General features: G+C 35.6%; 1 long non-coding RNA gene across 1 annotated transcript; it reads right to left on the reverse strand.

Annotated features, from left to right (window-relative positions):
* Window positions 1-756: 756 nt before the first annotated feature.
* On the reverse strand, window positions 757-3,290 carry LOC137175681 (uncharacterized). The gene is made up of 5 exons (XR_010925671.1): window positions 3,234-3,290; window positions 2,792-2,859; window positions 2,529-2,665; window positions 2,025-2,105; window positions 757-1,769 (listed from the first exon to the last, which is right to left on the reverse strand). It is a non-coding gene; the product is annotated as an uncharacterized lncRNA (long non-coding RNA).
* Window positions 3,291-5,683: the final 2,393 nt, after the last annotated feature.

Here is a 5,683-nt window from a genome sequence, read left to right on the forward strand (position 1 = left end):
GGGGAAAATTGGTATCAACGTAATAACATGACAACACTTTAATTTGAAGCAGCCATTAAATGACAAAGTTCTTGAGAGTGCTAGTTATCATAGTGTGGCAGTCTAATATAATGTATGAAAAATAATGCATTGTTCATTTTCCATGGTGTTTTGTACAGAGCCATAGACAGAACGTGCAGGAAAATATTTTAGATTGGTAACAATAAAGACCTACTTTTGAGTTGTCTTGCCAAAACTTTTGTTATTTTGCAAAACATTATGTTGCAAAATAGATTTTTTTTTCTTGTGCCCTGCCAGCAGTGGTGGAAGTACTCAGATCCTTTACTTAAGTAAAAGTACGAATACAGCAATGTAAAAATATTGTAAAAGTCCTGCATGAAAAATCCTACACTGAAAAAAAAGACTCAATTCAATAGTGGACATTGGTTGCACACAGATTGTTTGCTTTGGCAGGAACTTACAGAATTGTTATATCAACACAAACTGTTTATGTTCAATCAACACAAGTACTTTGTGTTGATACAAAGTTATTGAAATTTGATGGAATAAAGTAAATTAAACACTGTGGTCATTTTACTTATACACAATTTGATCACTTTATTCCAACACATTCAAATCTTTTTTATTCCAACACTGTTTGATCACTTAATATTTATTTTATTATTATTGTTATTATTATATTAAATATTTAAGATTAAATTAAATTTACAAATTTTAATATAATTTAATGTAAATATAAAACACTAAAGAAACAATAAATTACAATTAAAATTTCAGCAAACAATTATTTTCTTGGTGTATAATACTTGTCAATGAACTTTTTCTTGATCATTCTTAACATTACCCACTTTTTCCTCCAATGATGAAACAGTTTTGTTTCAAAACCTTTATTCCTAGAAGAACAGCAGGTGTCCCAGCTTTAAATGTGGCAGGTTCAAATGTCACATATAAAATGTCATATTTTAAGCAAGAGAAGGCACTTCACTGCAGATCAACCTAGTGACACCAATTTCTACATTACCAAACTGCCTTGTGTATCTATCAGAGTTCAAACAGTATGAAAGCAGTGTGATTACATAAACAGTGTGAAAGCAGCAAAAATGGTGTTACAAGGGGCCCCCTACCTCCCCTCCTCCTTTTCCCTGATTTATAGGAGTCTGCATACAGTTCACACACATCCCTGAACAAGAAATACACTGAACAAGTGCACCTTAAAAGCGCCATGCAACGATAAAGACTATTCAAAAATATATCATATGACTATATAAAATAGTAATATCAAATATGCACAGAACCGCACAGCAATTACAACTGTAAAACAGCTAATTGAATATTAACAATAAAATGTGCAAATAACTTGACAGTGACAACTGTAAGACATCAATATTGGAAGTAAGAGAACAAGCCACACCACTCGGTCAAAAGGAGCTATAGGTTTCTTATACAGGACTTTTCCAGGAGCAGTGGACCAAAAAAAAAGCAGTGAGCTCTTCTCACTGGTGCATTTTAGTTTTCAGGCTTTGGGCCCTTCTTGATAGTTCAGCTTCATCCAAGTCCATTATTACCTTTTGAAGAACTTCGAAGGTGTAGCAGAGCTTTGATGGATACGTCATATTTAAGGTATAAAAAAGTCCGAACAGCATGGCAGATGCAAGGGCCACATTCTGCAGATCGCGAAGCACCACCACACCCTCAATGATTACTCCAACATCAGAATAGTCACTGCTGGGAGTCTCTCTGGCGACTTAGTGTGTTGGCCTCAGTCATGTCTTGGTGAAAGGAAAAGAATGTCTTAAAGGATAGGTTCATTTATTTAGTTTTTTTTTTTTTTCTCTCAACCTCATTAAGATGGCAATTTTATGCCACACAGATTATTTCAACCATTACCTCAGGACTAAGAAATGCAAAAAAAAGAAGTTATTATAATTTAGGCCCCTTATTATTATTATTTTTTTTTACATGTTTTAACAAACTTATTTTTTTAAAACATGGCAAAGGCACCGCTTACTTTTGCACACACTCACCATGTACTTCTGCACCAGATCATCAGGATCCTCGTTGAGGTAGATGCAGAGTCCTTTTATGATGCCAGCATCAATGTCATCCTCAAGGATTAGAACAAAGAACATAGCAACATTTTAACTCAAATTGTCAATAGCAGGGAAGAATGTGGGCAAAGTTGTATTTTAGGTTCAGGTGCATCCTTGTTTTGGACATTTCAGGTCCTTAGTCCAACTGAAATGAACTCATTCACATTTACATTATAGATAACAATGCATCTTTAATAGTGACTTCATCCTGCCCTAGTGGATGTGATTTAGAACAAAACAAACAAAAAAAAAAAACAATCACACCAATTTCTCATAGTGGGACAGTATGGTTGCATTATAAATCTTCTTGGTCCTTTCAGTGGTATGGAGCTGTTGAATTATGGGAAAATTGACCACTGTAATGGATACTTACAAATCTTTTACTGACCTAATGCAATGCATATGCAATTTATAGTTAAATAGTTAAAAAGGTCTTACCTTCATCTTAGCAGCCATGTCTTTAAGCTTTTTGCTCTGCTGCCCTGATCACTTCGCAAACACCCTCAGCAGACTTGCAAAGTGTAGGTCAAGCTGTGATAGAAACCTTGACTGTAGAGGCATTGTCATGCATTTATCTGAAACAACATGAAATCATTTCTAAAGGTATGACAGACAATGGCGATAACAGAGTGGGACAGGGTTAAATAAAAATTATATATGCGCGCCAATAACAGAGCAAATTAAAAAAATTATTTTCTCACCCCAAAAACAGCACATAGTGAAAGTGCTGACTCCAGTTGATATGGACAGACTAAGTTTGCTTGTCAATCTGGAGCCAAAAGAGCAGCATAAAAAAACACTTCTATAATGTAAAACTGTATTTCTCTAAACACAAAAAATACTGAATGTGTACAGTGTGAAGTAATTATGTTTTTTGATGGCTGATTCCAATCTTTTCATAGAAGAGCAGCAAATAGCCAATATATATTTCTGCATCTGAAAATGTAAATGACACTTATGCTCTCTTATACATTCATATAATAGTGGAGTGTAAGGCTGCTATATAGTTCTACAGTAGAGTGGCTCATTATCAGCTGCACTAAATACAAATCACTACATTTGTATAGTGTTATTTTCTTTCAAATATAACTTTGGGTGTAGACACTTCTAATCCTGTTAATTTGAGAAAAGATACATACTCACCATAGAACTTGAGCCACAGCAGCAGCGCTAACGTTATGAATGTCTAACAGCAATCAGCAGCAGCAACAAGAGTGACAACATTAAAATCAAACATTTCTACAATTCAAAACTGTGACTCACAAAACAAAAGTGACATATAATAAAAACACTGTATAAACTAGGGTTGCGTCACAATTTTCGAATATTCACAAAATTGTTAAATATCAAATGGTTTATGAGACTATCTTCTTTACTGGGACCTGGTAGCTTAGTAGCCAGAGCCTTCTGTAATGGTTAACGTTACCTTTTAATTCACGCGGGCACTCAAAGTTTCTTTCTGCCCATTGCTAGTGTGACCGCAGCCTAACGCTAAAAACACTCTAGCAATCTATGTCCTAAATGTTCAACACTAGAAAAATAACTCGATAGCCTACCTTTAACGGCACAAGCCCAATAAAATAATCCTCCGACTGTCAAACCGCAGCAAAGCACCCGCACTCCTCGTTGATCAAAGCTAATGCTACATTAACTATTTTTGCTAACAAATGCTAACTTAGCAGATGAAGTTAGTACAAATCAACGCACGTTGCCAGCGGCCACACCCTATCAAGTTAACTGATGTCATTTCAACTAAATATTTGTGATGTTAACACAAATAATTTAACACAAACTCTTTCTGTATTATCTCACTATTACGGTCGGTCAACTTACCAATGCAAAGAAATGCGCACAGAGATGAACAGCGCTGCATTAAGTTAGGTAATGTTACCAGTAAGTTAATGGCGTCTGCTTGGAAGTCTTCACCGAGGAAACGTAGTAGACACGGCAATTAAACAGTGCAAGAGCAAATAACCTCATGGCAGTTCATTAACTTATGTTGTTTGTGTGTTGGAAGTCACCAACATATGGTTACGCATTGGCTAATATTCAAATTTATTCCAGCAATCCATATTTACCAAGCTGAGCTGAGTAATGGCGTGACCGTGGACATGACAAAGCCAGTCTCTCTTACCTCAAATGCATTGCGCGGGATATCGCGAGAAAATTATATTGACACATAATTGATTCACTTTATCCTAACACGAGCTAAACAAGTTCATGTACTCTCTCTGCATAAAATGTAGTTTCAACACAATACTGTTACATTTTGCCTCGGAACATGAAACAATTATGTTAAATGCATTAAAGATATTTAGATAAATCCAACAGATAACAGTCTCCTTTTTTTAAGTGTACTAAATAAGTATTAGCAGCAAAATATTCTTATATATGACATCGTTAGATTATTAATACTGAAGCATCTGTGTGTAAGCAGCATGTTGTGGTTGCAGCTGCTGGAGGTGCAGCTAGTTTGAACTACTTTATTTACAGTTAGCTAGTTTCATCCAGTGGTTCCCAACCTAATTCAATTCAGTTCACGTCATTTTATTTATATAGTGCAGAATCATAACAAAAGCTATCTCAGGGCACTTTTCACATATAGCAGGTCTAGAGTACAGTCTAACCTAGGGGTCAGGCTGCTTCAAAGGATCACCAGATAAATCTGAGGGGTCATGAGATGATTAATGGGAGAGGAAAGAAGAAAAAGCAAAGTTCTGATACGCAAATCTATTTTTTTTTTACTTTTTGGACTTTTTCTCTAATCTTTGATTTTTGGTGAATAATTGGATCATTTGAACATTATCCAATGTATCAGATTTTCATCTGAAAAGTAACTAACTAATGTAGTGGAGTGGAAGTATAAAGTACCATCAAATGTAAATACTCAAGTAAAGTATATACTCAAAATTGTACTTAAGTACAGTATTTGTACTGAGTCCATCCCAGCCTGCCTGCTGCAAGTAGACTTGAGGGCCAAATCCTTCAAAATAAAGGTGTCATCCCATAAATATTAACTGACTAGAAAACTTAAACTTGTCACAAAAATGTACAATGTACAATTTATATATCCAATTACCCATGACGTATATTTCCTCACACTATCATTTACTCTGTGTGTAAGGAAGCATACAACAATATGACTACAATGCCATTTTTAGAAGTGTCCACTGTACAACTACTCTTGTACATTGTTAATGCACAAGAGTGCACAAGCAAGCCAAAAGTCTCACGAGTTCCCACAGTGGAAAAGAGCTATTAAAGGATCTGGACTGGAATGGATTTCAGTGTTTGGAGAAACTGAAGGACCACAGTGGTTATTCCTACGTTATCCAGTTAAACATTGTAGTATGTTTTCCTTTAATATTGATACACAGAAGAGGTCAGAGGTGCTGAGTTTGACAATTGTTGATGTGAAAAGCAAAAAGTGTAACACCTATTCCCTGGATGAATAATGAGCTGAGCAGATGCCAATAGAGAGGGCACACAGTGTCCTCTACCCTAAATGGCCTGCCCACCTTTGCATTTTTTCAGCTTCCAAGTAGAGGAATGGTTGTTTAAGAGGTTTGTGGGTGGCTGCTGTTTTTCTCCTT

Source organism: Thunnus thynnus, chromosome 23 (genome assembly GCF_963924715.1).
Source record: "Thunnus thynnus chromosome 23, fThuThy2.1, whole genome shotgun sequence".
NCBI lineage: Eukaryota > Metazoa > Chordata > Actinopteri > Scombriformes > Scombridae > Thunnus > Thunnus thynnus.